Here is a 16,672-nt window from a genome sequence, read left to right on the forward strand (position 1 = left end):
AATAGTGATAATAATAGCAGTAATAGTTGATGTGATTTAGCATTCTTTATGTGCCAGGCATTGTCTAAGTCTTTTCTGTGTTAGTTTATTTATTCTTCCCAGCAATCCTATGATGTGGTGATTCTTCCCACCCATTTTAAGTCCATCTGTGGTTAACTATTACTTATCATTTCTTATCACTAGAAGAAGATGGGATTTTCAGCATCAATTCTATATTTTAAATTTAATTATTGAGCTGAGAAATCTTTATTCCCACATGTAAGTAATGGAAATAGAAAATTTTACTGTGGCAACATCACTCAATTTTAAAAATTTCTTTCAAGTTATGTGCTAGAAATACTACATTTTATTTTTCATAATCTCACTGACAACCCAGTTGGGTGCTCCTTCAGTTCTGTTGAAATCATGGAATTAGAAACTACCTAACTTATAAACATTTTTGTTACTCAGTTCTTAGAGTAATTTCATTTCTGGAAGTTTCTCAAAGAGGAGACTAAGACTTGTCCAATAAATGTTGGTTATCCTTGTTCTTTCATTTAGAGACTTCTTGATATACTCAGAAGGGGTTTCAGTTCATTCAATCTATGGAAAATGTCTGACATGTAAAATAGACAAACCAGTCTTTTTGTGAAACCAATAAACTGAATCACATTTACTTCCAATAGAAAAAAAATCTGATTTCATATTTGAATCAAACAGAGGAACTAATAGGCATCCCAGTAATTAGGATCTTCCTTCCTAATGCTAATGCCAAGACAGATATTTAGATTAGTGATAAATGTTTGCTGGGAGTTTATTACTGAATGAACAAGAGACTGCCACCTAAGGCTCTTTTGTTTTGTTCTTAGAAGACTCTGTAGTCCGGGATGATGCATTTCATGACAACATGTGAAGAATGAGAGAGAGAAGCTTATGATAAAAAATTCCCATATATCTGAAACCAAAACATTCCAATACAGATTTCTAACATTTTGCTTCATACTTAACAGAAATAGGGTTAAGGGGTTGGGGCTGTAGCTTAGTAGTAGTAGAGCACTTACCCAGCATGTAAGTGGGTTCTATCTTTGGTACTGCAAAGAAGGAAAAAAAAAAAAAAGGGGGAAAGGAGCTAAGGTCTACTATGGTGTTGGTGTGTTCATCAATACAGATATTTTGAATTCTCTTTTCCTCTCCACTCTGCAATTTTTTCTTTTAAGGCAATACAATACAATACATTTTGGGATGTATGAGAGACATATCTTTTTTTTTTTTTTCCAGTATGGGGAATTAAACTCAGAGTCTTGCACATCCTAGGTAAGCAGTCTACTACTGAACTATATTTCTAGCCCTTTTATGTTTTTATTCTGAGACAGGATCTTACTAAATAGTTGAGTGTGACTACAAACCTATGATCCTCCTGCCTCAGCCTCCTAAATACTGAAATTTCAGTACAGCATACCTCAGATCTAGCAAACATATGTCTTTCTTTTGTTTCTCTTAAAACATTGACCATTTCATAAATTTGTGTGTTGTCCTGGTGCATGACCAAGCCAAGCTTCTCCATATTGTTCCAATTTTACTATTGAAGTGAGTGTGTCTTTCTTCTGTAGTAAGAAGATGTGATTATTATAGGTGAGGGAATGTAGGAAAAGAGAATAGGCATGACATCTTGACAGAGACCCACTCAAACCACTTGGTTTTCTGACTGGCCCCCTTCTGAAGCAATTGAGGGGTCCCATGCTAAGTCATTTCTTTGCATAAATTCAGGAATTGGTGTTTGTTATGAATAACAACTGACACTTCTATCACTCAGGAAATTCCAAAGGTTTCAGTTGAGACAGGACTGGAGACAAAGACCAAATATATTTCTTTTTTTTTTTTTATAATTTATTTATTTTGATTTATTGTAAACAAAAGGGGTATAACTTGTTTCTCTGGTTGTACATGAAGTAGAATCATACCATTTGTGTAATCATACATATACATAGGTAATGATGTTTGTCTCATTCTGTTATTTTTCCTTCCCCCCACCCCTCCCACCCTTCTTTTTCCTCTATACAATCCTTCTTCCATTCTTGCCTCCCTCCCACCCCCCATTATGTATTATCATCCGCTTATCAGAGAGGTAAAGATCAAATATATTTCTTATGCTACCATAGTCTTGTTTCTGGCCCTCAGAAGGTACTTAAAATTGGACTGAGTACTCAGCAAGGTGCATATAATTCTAGCTACTCAGAAGACTGTGGCAGGAGAATGGAAGTTCAAGCCCAATCTGGGATGGTAGGCAGTAGGTCTGTTGTTACCAGCATGACCACAAACATCTGAATAATGAGTTGTGTTACAACATTACTATAGGTATGATGTCCTAAGGGATGGGAGTTTTCAGTTCCATTATAGTTTTATGGGACTACCATCATGTATGCAGTCCTTAGTTGACAGAATTGCCATGCTGCATGTGACTTACATATATCAAAACTATTTAGATATTTACATATGAGAACCTTGCCTTTAATTTTCCAACTCATCTTATTATAGTCTTAGATATTGAAGATTATATGCAAGGAGTTTAGTAGGTTGAATAAAAACAATCTACCTTCTAATGCAGATTAGAACAGATGCTTTAAAAGCAATATTGGCAGTAGAAAATCAATCTAGGACAGAACTGAACTCAAACTCGAGCTGGACAAACCTCAGTCATGTTCTGTGGTCATATTTGATTGGTATATTACTTTTCCATTGATACTGTTAATATTGCTACAAATGTATTGACTATTAACAACACAAATTTATCATCTTACAGTTTTGGAGGTCAGAAGTCTGAAATCAGTTTTGCTGGGTTAACATGAATGTCAGCAGGCCTATCTTTCTGAGGGCTATAGGAAGAATGCATTCTTTCCTTACCTTTTCTAGCTTCTAGAGGGTTCTAGAGCCATTTTTTGGCTTATGATCCCTTTCTCTCTTAAAAAAAAAAAAGAGTTTCTTCTCTTTCTCTCTCTCCCTCTTTCTAGTGCTGGGGATTGAACCCAGGGCCATGCTCATGCTAAGTGAACCCTGTAGTACTGAACTGACCTCCAACTTCATCTTCCATCTTTGAGATCACCAGTATAGTATCTTCTCCCCTTTCTTCTGCTTCCATCCTTACCTCTTCCTCTCATCCCCCTGCTTCCTTATTATAATGATACACTTAGGGTTACATTGGGCCCACCCAGATTGTCCAAGATAATCTCTCCATCTCAAAATCCTTTACTTAATTACATCTGCAAAGTCCCTTTTATTATGTAAGGTAACTAGTCACAGGTTCTAGGGATTATGATATGGGCATCTTTGGGAGGGCATCATTTAGTTTACTATGGTGGTCCAAGGGTGAGAATCTAATCTAAATCAGGACAGAGTTCTCCTAGATGTTTTTTTACGCTGGAACAGGGAAGAATTCCCCATAGTGATCATAACTCTTCCATATGGGGTTTAGGATCCATCAGCAATCATATTTCTTGAGGAATGGAAGAGATTGTTTTGAAGGACCTGAATGGAGTTGCCTGGGAAAGACAAACTAAGATGAAAAAGTAGAGACAAGTCCAGCTGTACTTTTGTGTCTTATATTTGGTTTTATAAGACATCACAATCTCTCCAAAAATTTCTTTTTTGCCTAAACTAATTTGAGATGGATTTTTGACACTGACAACTGAGGAAGACCTAATAAAATACTCTCAGAATTCAGTTAAGCTCTTGCTACACTTGGGGCAACTCACTCCAGTTCTTTTAACCAAGGTCACAGAATTTGAATTTGTATGTCTGACATGTTCACAAAGAGAGACTTTCTGAGCTACATTTCTGGGTCAGAGTGATCAATGATTCAGATCAATCAGGAAGATAGCAAGAGCAGGCCCTGAAGAGACTGGAGTTGACAAAGGAATGAGATGACTGCGCCATCCCGGCCAGAAAAGTCTAGAAAGGACCTATAGCTTCTTTTTCTTTTCTTTCTTTTTTTTTTTTTTGCGGTGCTGGGGATCGAACCCAGGGCCTTGTGCATGCAAGGCAAGCACTCTACCGACTGAGCTATCTCCCCAGCCCAATACCTATAGCTTCTGCAAGTCAGGTTGTACAAGGCTAAGGTGGAGATTTTCCCTTCATGTGGATTTTTTCTTCTTTTTGGCAAACTGTAACTCAATTCTCAAGGTCCAACTCAAAAGTCCTCTCCCTGTGAAGACTTTCCCTGTGTATTTCATTCTTCTCCATCTTTCTCTGTCACTTTCCTCTCTGCCAGAACTAATTGTTTCACCCTGTGTGTTCCCGGAGTACTTAAGCATTCTCCCATTGGTGTGTTTAACACATGATATGGTCAATGGGTTGTTTTCCTTCATGTATCCCTAACTACTGCCTTGAAGGTAAGTTTCTTGAGAATGTGGCATGCTTCAATCTATGTCAGATACTGTGCTAATAAACAATATGCAGTAAAAGATAATATTTAACCTTAAGGAGCAGCAGTCCAATGGGAGGAAGAGCAGTAAATCCCAATTGTGTGTGATGAATCTTGCAGCAGGGACCTAGACAAGACCTTGGGAATGCTCATGGAGATGCTTCGCAGTAAATCCCAATTGTGTGTGATGAATCTTGCAGAAGGGACCTAGACAAGACCTTGGGAATGCTCATGGAGATGCTTCACTCAGAAAGAGTGGGCAGATCAGGGTGATTGCCATAAAGGTGATGTTTGAGTTGCATCTTAGAGATTAATAGGAGTTTTTATACAGTCAAGAGAAATGACATTCCGGGAAAGGTCACAAAGGCATGAAAGAACATGGCAGACTCAGTATGCCATGAGCAGTGTGATATTATTGGAACAAAAAGTTTACATAGGAGTCAGATGAGAGATGAGGTTAGAGAGATTGACAAGGACAAAATTGAAAATGTCTTAAGGGTCAGGCTAGAGAGTTAAGATTCTGTTTCCAAAAACCATTGCATGGTGCTTGGTATAGAATATCTACCATCCCATTGCTGTTAGTTTTCAGGCAAAGACTGTTTACAGTCGATATAGAAATCAAAAAACATGGTCACATGGTCACAGAATTGATGTTTGGCATTGGGACTATTACACTGACATCTCTGCTTTGAGAGAGAAAAATCAATGTTGAAGGCCTTAAAAAAATTCCATTTTTAAGTTAAAAAATCAAAAACAGAAATAGGAATGGGCAACTATATATAAAAGGAAAATAAGTAAAATTTGGAAAACTTGGACATATAATGTACTTATTATTTTCTCAAGGCTCTTCTATATTACTAGTACGATAATTGCTAAAGGCAGGGTTCATAGTCTGGGGCCTATCTGAGGTTCTAAAACATCTTGAAATTTTAGGTGAAATTTTGAGCACATTGTGTGTTTGCTTCTTTTCCTAGGGTGTTAGGATTTGAATTATTCTTAGGTTTGAAAAAAAACCCTTGGTCCCTAAAAGGTTGAAATCCACTGGTCTCTAGAAGACAAGGGCAAAGAGGCAACACTGTTAGGCACTGTACCATGGATTGTCGCCACAGTTGGAGAGTTAGTAGTGTTGAGGTAGGACAACACTCAAGAAATAGCTCAACAACAATCCTCCAAACCCCAGGGACTTGTGATAATAGTGGTTTATTTCTTGCTCACTTTGAAGATCAAGGCATTCATAAGTGAGAATTGGGAGGTGTGGGGCTGTGTAGCTCACAATGTGTGGGAGGGTCTGTATACAGTCCTTTGAGGATAAGGCTTCTTCCACACTGTGGCCCTGCCACTTTCAAATGTAACTCAGATGCACCCTAACATCCCTAAGTAGCCAGAGAGGAAGGGAGAGAGCATGCTGGGAAGGCATACCCCTCTTAAATGCCTTGAAAGGGCAGTGACACATTCCTTCTCACATTTCATTTGCAAGAATTGATCCTATGGTTCCACTTTTAGGTGCAAGGGAGTTGGGAATGTTGTTGTCTAGGTGTATGGGAAGAGGAAATGTATTTGAGTAGTATCTAGGTGGCTTTGCCATGGAGATTTTAAAACTATAGAGGCTGGGGATGCAGTTCAGTGGTGGAGTGCTTGCCTAGCACATATGAGGCACTGGATTTGAACCCCAGCACAAGAAAACTGGTTGGAATCTTATCTGTTTTGGTCTAGTTTTAAACAACAAACAAACAAGCAAACAAAACAACAACAGCAACAATAGCAAAAGGGTTTGAACTAGATATCCTTTCTTAAAGACTTTCCTATGGTTGTGAGTAAGGGATTTTTAAACAAATGTGTCTTTTAAATCTGCTCAGTGGTACATCCAGCTACTTTGGGAGCTGAGGCAGGAGGATTTCAAGTTTGAGGCCAGCTTTGGCTATTTAGTGAGACCCTGTTTCAAATTTTAAAAAATGAAAAATAAAAAAGGGCTTGGGATGTAGCTTAGTGGTAGAACATGGCTGCATAAAATCCTCAGTACCTAAAAAAATTAAGAAAAAATAGTTTTTATTTTTAAAATGATTTGGGCCAGGAGCACAACTCAAGAACTCTCAGATTCATCAACACCCTCAAAGATATCAACCAACCCAATGACTCAGACGGAATGTAAGAGAGGGTCCTGAGACTTCTCTTATCCTTTATACACTGAAAAGAACCAACACTCTTTTGAGGTCTCGTATATTTTATTGTCAAATAAGATCACTTTCTGCTTTCATTCTGATAAGCTCCCTTCTAAAGCATTAGTTCAGATGCTCGTTAACTCAAACTGCAGAACAAGTCAATTCCAGAGGGAAACACAAAGATCAAGTTATGTAGATCATCTAAGAACTGGAGCATATAAAAGACATTTTCAAGTGACTACTTTAATCATATAGAATTTTGCTAATTAAACAGCCAATTTAAATGCCAATGCTACTAACTGGATTTTGAGTTACATTTAGTTTTAATTGTTTCTGTTCTCTAAAAATATACATAAGAGCTTTTTAATTTTAATTCCACATTTTATGCAGCAGTTAATTCTCCCACATGGCCCCAGCAGTTGCAAAAGCAGAAATAAGTGCTTGCTGAGAGTACTTTTTTCTGGTTTTAAACTTAAAAAACTAAACCAAACATATTTGTTGATCCATTTAAATTAAATTCTACCTTTAATGTAACCTACCAGTCTCACAAAAGCCAAGCAGACAGGGTGGTCTATGTAAATGTAATGGTGGCCAAATTCTGACTTTAAGTAATTTTTTTTCCCATTAAAAACAGTCTCTATCTTCCTCTTGATTCTTAAGTCAACTTTCTTACTCTGTCTTCATTTAAGAAAATGTATTAAATACCTACTACTTAACCATGTGATCTTAGGTAAATCACTGTAAATTGTAGGGCCTCAGCTTCCTTATCTGTGAAATAGAAATAGCCCCACAGATTTGTTGAGAAGACCTGAAACCAGATGATGAAGAGGAAAGTGCTTGAAATCTTTCAAGGGCTTTATTATCAAAATAAACACTAAAAACCCATTTAGGTGGAAAAGTAAGTGCCGTAAAGTTTGGTGAAGGAAAAAAAGTGTGACTTGAAGAATCATACAGAGAATGAGAGGGGAAAGTGTGAGGTAAGACTTGAGCTGGGCCTTGATGAAAGGATTTTTCCCCATATTTTTTATTGGTAGATTATAATTATATATAATGGTGGGATTCATTTGTATGTGCACACAAAATAACAATATAATTTGGCCCAGTATTTCTCCTTTCCCTCTCTTCTTCCCCTCAAAGAGGGGGATTTAAATATGTGGAGAGGAATGTGAGCAGCAATCCGTTAGTTCTAGCTACTCAGGAAACTAAGAAAGGGTGACCACTTGAGCCTATGAGTTTGAGACTAGCCTGGGGAACACAGCAAGACCCCATATTAAACAAAAACACTGAACAAATAAGTAAAGAGAGAAGACACCTCAGAACTATTAAATGTGTTTTAAAGGAAATGCTTACAGTGGAGAATAAATGAATCAAGCTACCTGGGAGTGAGCAACCTGATTTAAAAAGTAGATTAGGATCAGACAGAGGGAATCTTTTCATTGAGACAGACCTAGAGTTGATTTTGATTAGGATGTAATGGGATGGAGTTGGTATTTTCAGAAGAATGATATTGCAGAAGGGAGAGAGACCAAAGGCAACAAGACCAGTTAGAAAGGCTGGGGATATACACAGGGCTCAGTGGTAGGACACTTAATTAGCATGCACAAAACTTTGGGTTCAAACACCAGAAAAAGTAAAACCAGTTTGAGGGCTGACATGCCAAACCTGGTGAGAGGAGATAAAAGCCTGAATTATATGTGAGCAGAGGGATAAGAAGGAAGGGTACGTGAGAAAGAAACAGAAAGTCATTGTTGTCATCATTGTGCCACAAGAAGCCCTAAAACCTTGGCACGGCAAGAGAGCATCATGGATTTGGTGGGACAGATAAAAGGAGCAGTCAAGAACGCTCTACTCTTTAGAGTTTTGGAAACTTTGAATTTAAGAAAATGACAAGCCATGATGGTACTCTTCAGGGAGAGGGGGGCTTTTGGGTTGGATAGGTTGAGTTTGAGGTAGAAGCTGGAGATGAAAGTGAAAAGTTCAGTTTTCCATCGTTTGCTCTTGCTTTGAATGTCTTGACCTTTTAATGCTGAACTGTTTGCAATCTCTTGAACATACCACACTCTTATACTTCCATTCCTTTCTCTTGCTGTTACGTCCTGTTAGAATGCCCTTCCTTCCTTCTTTATTATTACTGTTAATTATTATTATCAGATGTCGGGATTGAATCTAGGACCTTGCACATGCTCAGTATGTGCTCTGCCACTGAGGCCTCACACTCCCAGTCTTTCTTTTTACTTATTTCTTAAAGTCAGATCTACTGATATATAATCTATGTACAGTAAATATGTCCTTTCTAGACATGAATATAGGCTTGACTAAAATCCACAATCATGTAATCACCACTCACTGAAGATAGAGAAATCTTCCTTTGTGCCCCTTTTTTGTCAACCCCTTCACCCTACCCCTAACTCCTAATCCAGACTGTGCCTATAGTTTTGCCCTTTCCAGAATGTCATATAAATGGAATTGTAATATTAATCTTTTGTGTTTGGCTTCTTTTGCTTGACATATGAATTTGAGATTCATCCATGGAATTGCATATATCAATAATTTGTTTTCTTTTTATTGCTAAACAGCATTCCCTTGTATGGATATGCTATGCTTTTATACTCATTCACAAGTTGTAACAATTGAATGATTTTCAACTCTTGATTATTATACATGGAGTGACTATACACATCCATGTACAGGTCTTTCTGTTGAAATATGTTTTAGTTTCTTTTGAATAATTCTCTAGCAAAGAGATTGCTGGATCATAACATAAATGTTCATATATTTACGTTTATAACCAACTGTCAAACTATTTTCTAAAGTTAGTGTACTCTTCATATTTCCACCAGTAATATGGAACTAAAAGCTACCAAATAAGTGTGAAAGTTTCAGTTACTCTGTTTTCTTGCAAATGGTTGCAAAGCCAACCATTATGTTGTTATTAGCCCCATAGAGAAGACTTCATGGTTAGGAACAGAAGTCTCTGGTCAACAGCCACCAAGGAACTGAGGCTTGCTAGAAAGTGGATTCTTCAGCATCCTTTGAGCTATAACCCCATATGACAACTTTGCTGCAGCCTCATAAAAGATCTTGTTTCAGAGCCACCCAGCTAAGATGCTCCTAGATTTCTGACTCTTAGAAACTGTATGAAACAACATGCTCGTTGTTTTAATCTGCTAAATTTGGGGTAACTGGTTACAGAGCAATAGAGAGCTAGTACATCAAACTAAGATACTGGCATGTAGCTTGAGGGTCTAGTGTGTGTATTCATTAGTGTGTGGCTCGTTAGGCCATAGCAACCCCATTTCTGAAACTGTATCCAGAATGTCTCTAATTATCTCAAACAATATGAACAATTCCGAAAACTGATATTAAAAATATGGTATTTTGGGGGTAGGGAGAGGGGACTATACATTCAAATAAGGATAGTGATGTCTCAATTCTCTGAAATCTAGAAGTCACTCTGCACACCGATTCCCCCACCTCTCTTTATCAACATCTCTCATTCTACATTTTATGGTATTCTATCCCTTTGGCAATTTTCTGGTATACACGAATTCTTTGCCTTCCTTCCCTCACTCCCCACTTCTTTTTCTTTTGGAACCCAGCTTTAATGTTTTAAAGAATAACCCAAGTTAAAACAACTCTGGTGAAGAATGGGCTTGGAGAGAAAATATGACACAGGGCTTTCAATCTGCTCAGGCACTGAGAAGGATAAAGTTTTATTCCCTCTTTTCCTTAGAAATCTGAGTGTGGGGAATGAGTGTGTATGGAGGAAGGCTGTTGGGTAGCTGCCTCTAAAATGTCAGAGAAGTCTGAAGGCACTTTGCTTTTCGAGAGGCAGAGGTTTTTACCGTTGAACCATATCTTCATCAGCCCCAGAGAGGCCTGGGGCACCTATTAGAGGCTGAGAATACAATGAATCTGTCCACCCTCTGATTTGGCTAAAGTTCAGGGATGACTAAGGAGGCCTGACTGGGTCTCTCTCTTTCTTCTTAAACATATTTTCCATTGAATGACAGCCAAGATTTTAGGCTGGACCAACGGGCACTGCTGGCCCTTCCTAATCAGAACCATAGGATTCCTTGTATCCATACCAAAATCATCCTCCAAAGGAAATCTCCCTTCCTTAATAAAAGTGGCACTGGTTCCCTACCACCAAGTTCTTCACTCTCTCTTAAAGCTGCACATGGCCATTTATATAGACACAGAGAAGAAACGCACAGAGGTTCTGGGTTGCAGTACCTTTACTTTTCACAGCAAAATGGGCCAACCCAAGGGGATATAGATCTTTTGGCAAACCATAACACATCTAATGTTTCCAAGGATTTCTCCCGCAAAATGGGGGCAGGGAGTTCTTTTGGAACTCATTCCCTCCTCCATCCATACTGCACTATAAATATATCTGAACCACTCCATTGATACAATTGCTTCTTTTTCCAATCTTGCATAAAACCTGCTTCTTTTCTGAAGCCTTTCTTTGATAGCCCATTACTGAAATCTTTCTGAAATGGAAGTGGGAGGAGACACGTGCAAAGCAAAAAGAAATGGGAAAATGATAAATGAATTACTTTTCACCTGCGAGATTTTCCTCCCTTTCTTCACAGCATTATTTACCTAGTCTATTGACATTTCAGACCAGAGGAAGATTACATATAATTGTACCAGCAGTTTCTTTATCTCTCGGAGGGTTCAAGTGACAGAGGTTGTTAGCCTGAGAAACAGGATGTTTGCATTATTGATTAGGCCACACTGTTTTGACTGAAACAGTAGAGAATATTCTTGGCTGCTTTGCATGTGTCAGTTGAGCCTGCTTCTTGTCCATCAGTTCTGGGGAGATTTTGTTGCTCTATGTGTGTTAGACATCATGTCTCAGGTTATTCTTTCTGACTGTCAGTCACCTTACCTGCTGCTGTAGCTGATTAAAAAGCTTATCTCAAACGAGAAACTGTCTGCTGCCTGTTTCTATGTCTGTTACCAGGGGATCGTTGTTTTGGTGCTTTGGGCTATCTTTGTGGTAAATTCCTCTCACTGGATGTCTCAGTTATTTGTGCAGAGCGAACCTCACATAGCTGAACAAATGGCTTTACCATTTTCAATTTAGTTATGCCACAGGGGCAGTTGAAGATGAAAACAAACCATATTGCTCCCTACCTACATTTCTGGCTTACTAAGCGCATTGTTCTCAAATTGCCAGATAAAGTACAAATTTCTGGGCTCAACTTAGATTTTGATCCAGTAGGTGCCAGATGGAGCCCAGGAATCTGTATTTTAAATAAACACCCTGGTAATTATCATTTTAGATTAAATGTGGAACACATTTCCAGAAACAGAGCTGCATAGCAGTAAAGAGTTCAGTGGATATAAGGATAGCAGGGTGTTTTTGACCTCATGACAAGGCAAAGGATCATTAATGGAAAATTCCAATGCAACTTACAGACATGATTTATGTCTAATTTATCTTTGATAATGCACACTGGCAAATAGGTACTAGATAATTGAATCTATAATTGTATTAACAAATTTAAAACATTTAATTTTATTTATTGAACATTTTTATTAATATGAATCACCCATATTACCAAAAAATAGACACCCAAATATTTGGGAATTTAGTAGCATTCAAAATTGGTGGTGAAAAAGGATTGAATTCTACTTTGCGTCTCATCCCAAAACAAATTATAGATGAATTAAAGATCTTCATAAATAAAACTGTACACATTCTAGGATAAAATATAAGCACTTAAAAAAAATCTGCATTACATAAAACCTGCGAGTCTAAAAGTAAAAAATAGATAAATTTTATTACATAAAACTATTTATAAAAATACCTTAGAAAAGCCCAAAATCAAACTTAAAGATTAAAATTAAAAACTTAGAGATTTTTCAAAGACAATTAACTGAAAAAAAGTCCATGAGTAACCTACAATTTGTGAAATGTTTGCTCCATCTCAAAATTAAGTAAATGCAAATAAAAATAAGATACTTTAAAAAATCTATTAGTTTCACAAAAATTAACCTATTGCAGGGCATCACCTTTGAGGAGGGATGGAGATGAGCACTCTAGAAATCTCCATTCAAGTTTGAAATACCCATTCTTTGATACAGTAATTCTACCTCTAAAAACTTGTCCTTGGTCTAGGGGTGTGGCTCAGTGGTAGAGATTAGTGCTCAGTATGCTGGATTCAATTGCTAGCACCAAAAGTATAAAAATTAAAAAAGCAAAAAACAACTTCTCCTAAAACTGTAATTATACATGTTACCAAAATAAGAAGATAATTATAGTATTGTTTATAATAGTGAAAAGCTGGAAATGAGGCAAGCACTCTACCACTGAGTTATATCCCCAGCAGCAAATATTCATTAGTAGAGGACCAACTGAAAATTAACCTATCCTTTCCTCCTTTCTTTCTTTCTTTGTGTGTGTGTGTTGTGTGCACAGAGAATGAATCCTGGGCCTCATGTATGCTAGGCAAGTGCTCTACCACTAAGCTACATCCTTAGCCCCTGGTCGAATATTTAATGATCCATAATGACTTTGTGCTATTAAAAAGTGTGAGATTTGCACATTTGGATATAGAAAAAAGCATCAAGATATTGTTAGGTTTACAAAGAAGAAGGCAGGCACTGAAGAATGTATATCTTATATTTCCATTTTATGCAGCAAAACTCCACAACATGTGTGTCTATACATAGACAATTTTTAGAAACATTAAGAAATTAAAATGGATACTTTGAGAATGAGACTAAAGATTTTGGAGTAGGAGGAAGATTAGTTGTTATTGTGTGCTCTTCTATTGCTTGGAAATTTTAAATTGTATCATGTATCATTGAAATTACTAAGGAAAAAGTACTTTAAAAAGCAAGGATTTTATATTCCTCAGCTGTTCTAATTATAGCATAATGTTTGTGATAATTATATTTCACTATTAGAAGGATCAAACTACTTTTAATAAAACAAAACAAGTAAACATACAAAACATTTACAAAGGTGCTTATTTTTTTAAAATTCAGTATGTAAAGGACAATACTTCAATAGGAAAAATTCTTATGTTTAGCAAGACTTCTATGTACTTAACAGTAGTGTCATATTGCTTTTCAGGGAAGTTCCTGACCTGTTCTCTATAGGAGATGTGCTTTCAGGACTTTGTCTAGAGAAGGTGGTGAGTAGTCCTGAGCCACCCCAGTATCTTCAGTGGGTTTATCTTGGGAGGTAACTGCAGATGAATGAGGAGTGGTGTTTGTTTATTTCACCCACCAATCCTGCAGAGTGGGGAAAATAGAGTGACCAGGTGTGGGATAGAACGGTCAATAGTATGCCAAAGTAGCCAAACAAAACAGTAAAACTTAAAACAAATTTCTGTTAACATTCCTTTCCCCAATTAGGAAAGTGTTGCTGGAGTCCTAGGCCGGGTGGAGGCGGGGGGCTTAAATTGGGAGTCTCAACATTCCAGTTCTGGCCACGTGCCCCAAATGACAAACAGAAAAAAAGTAATGGTGAAGTAAGAAAGGAATTTTATTTAGGAAAGTTATATCGGGAAGACAAGGGGAAACAAATGTCCTCAGCCCTATCTCTCTGGGGTACTGGCAGAGCATCAGGTTTAACTAGGAGAAGAACTGAGGCAGGGGGAAAGAGGTATTCATAATTAAACCATCTCCATCAAACTGTGGTCTCTGATCATTACCTTAGGTCTGGTTCTTTGAGATCCTGGAGAAGTTATTATTTGAGGGGGAAATATGTTTTCTATCATAAGATTTCTCCTGCTTAGGTGGGCAGCCTCATCATGGGGTGATCTGCCTGCAAGGCTCACTGTTGCTGGCAGATTTGGGACAATGACTGAAGAGACTTCTAGACATACTTGCTCAGGGGTTGTGGAACAGGATGTCATAAAAATCCCTGAAAATATTGAAAATATCTTATTTATTCTTGCCTTGGTGCTTTTAGCCATGAAGAGGGATGAGAAAGTTTACATAAATTTATGGCTAATCCATTTTGGATTACCACTTTTTAGACAGACACTCCTTAAGTTTGACATGTCCATGTACAGGAATCTGATCCAGTTTAAGGAAGAAAGGAGACAGCTGGGCTTGGCGGCGCATGTTGCAATCCCAGTTCCTTGGGAGGCTTAGGCAGGAGGCACACAAATTTGAGAACAGCCTGGGCAACTTAGTGAGAACCTATCTCAAAATAAAATGAAAAGGGCTGGAGATATAACTCTGGAAGACTGCTTTCCAACTGTGAGTGATGCCCTGGGTTCAATCTCTAGCACGACAAAACAAAACAAAATAAAACAAAGCAAAAACATGCCAAACTTTATTCTGCTTTAGTTTCCCAAGTAAAGAGTCAGTACTTTTAGCAAAAGCAGCCTCTAAGTCCCTGTTATTAAACGTAATATGTGTTTATTGTAGAAAGCACAGAAAAGTATAATTTACACTATATCAACAGAAATAAGTTCTCTAAACCATAGTACAAATACACTTTCTTCCAAATTTGTATTCTGCCCACTATTTTAAGGTGAATTTGGACAGGGATAGAGATTTGTGTGTGATTTGCTTATATATACACACATAAAACAGTGGAAACATTACTTCTGAATAGGGAAACTAGAAATCTGGAGAAAGTGATCAAGTACAAATAGAACAATTTTGATGACACTTTAATACTATTTATTTAGTTTGCCACATCATTTAAAAATATACAAAAACTATAAAAACTTTAATATGAAACCCTTAGTGTTCACAATTTCTAAATAGAAGTGTGAAATAAAAATAAAACCCACTATTAAATCGTAAGTCAAATAAAATAATTTAATAAAAGCACACAGAAACATCATTTCAACTTAAACAACCAGAAAAAAGGGAATAAACAAACTAAAGAACTTCTTCACAGCAAAGAAAACAATCAAGACCATGAAGAGAAAACCTACAGAATGGGAGAAAATCTTTCCCACCTGCACCTCAGATAGAGCATTAATTTCCAGGATATATAAAGAACTCAAAAAAACACCAAAAAACCCCCAAATAACTCAATCAGTAAATGTGAAAAGGAACTGAACAGACACCGCACAGAAGAAATACGATTGGTCAACAAGTACATGAGAAAATGTTCAACATCACTAGCAATTAGAGAAATGCAATTTAAAACCACACTGAGATTCCATCCATCTCACTCCAGTCAGAATGGCAATTATCAAGAATACAAAAAGCAATAAATGTTGGTGAGGATGTGGGGAAAAAGGTACGTTCATACATTGCTGGAAGCCTACAAATTGGTGCAACCACTCTGGAAAGCAATATGGGAATTCCTTAGAAAACTTGGAATAGAACCACCATTTGACCCAGTTATCCCACTCCTCAGCTTATACCCAAAGGACTTAAAATCAGCATACTATATAATGCTGACCCATCAATGTTTATAGCAGCTCAATTCACAATAGCAAAGCTATGGAGCCAATGTAGTTGCCCTTCAACAGATAAATGTATAAAGAAAATGTGGTACATATACACAATGGAATATTCCTCAGTCATAAAGAAGAATGAAATTATGGCATTTGCTAGTAAATGGATGGAACTGGAGACTATCATGCTAAGTGCAATAAGTTAATTCCCCCAAAATCAAAGACCAAATGTTCTCTCTGATATTCAGATGCCAACTCAAAATAGGTAGGGGGAAAGGAGGAGTGGAAGTTCACCAGATTGGACAGTATGGGAATGGGAAAGACAGTAGAATGAATTGGACATATCTGTCCTATGTTCATATATGAATACACAAGCAGTGTAACTCCACATCATGTACAACCACACGAATGGGAAGTTATAATCCATGTATGTATGATATGTCAAAATACATTCTACTGTCATGTATAACTAAAAAGAACAAATAAAAATATTTTTAAAAGGGGGATAAAAAAGGATTAAAAGAAGGCACAGATGAAGGGAAAAGGACAGAAAATAAAGATTAAAATTCCTGAGTGAAAGTGAGGGAGGAAAGGAGTCTTTCCAAAGGACTTGAAAGATTCCCTTCCCTTGAAGCTATGAAGTCTCCAGATTTCCTAAATAGGTGGGCTACGTTGAAAATATCTGGCTAAACCTTTGAGATTTAAGTGGTGGAAATTCGTGAATAATA

The 16,672-nt window shown here is 37.3% G+C and overlaps 1 non-coding gene across 1 annotated transcript; it reads right to left on the minus strand.

The window, feature by feature from the left end:
• Positions 1–1,477: 1,477 nt before the first annotated feature.
• LOC124989814 (U6 spliceosomal RNA) lies at positions 1,478–1,579 on the minus strand. The gene has a single exon (XR_007109632.1). It is a non-coding gene; the product is annotated as a U6 spliceosomal RNA (small nuclear RNA).
• Between the last annotated feature and the right edge of the window lie 15,093 nt (positions 1,580–16,672).

Source organism: Sciurus carolinensis, chromosome 7 (assembly GCF_902686445.1).
Source record: "Sciurus carolinensis chromosome 7, mSciCar1.2, whole genome shotgun sequence".
NCBI classification, from domain to species: Eukaryota; Metazoa; Chordata; class Mammalia; order Rodentia; family Sciuridae; genus Sciurus; species Sciurus carolinensis.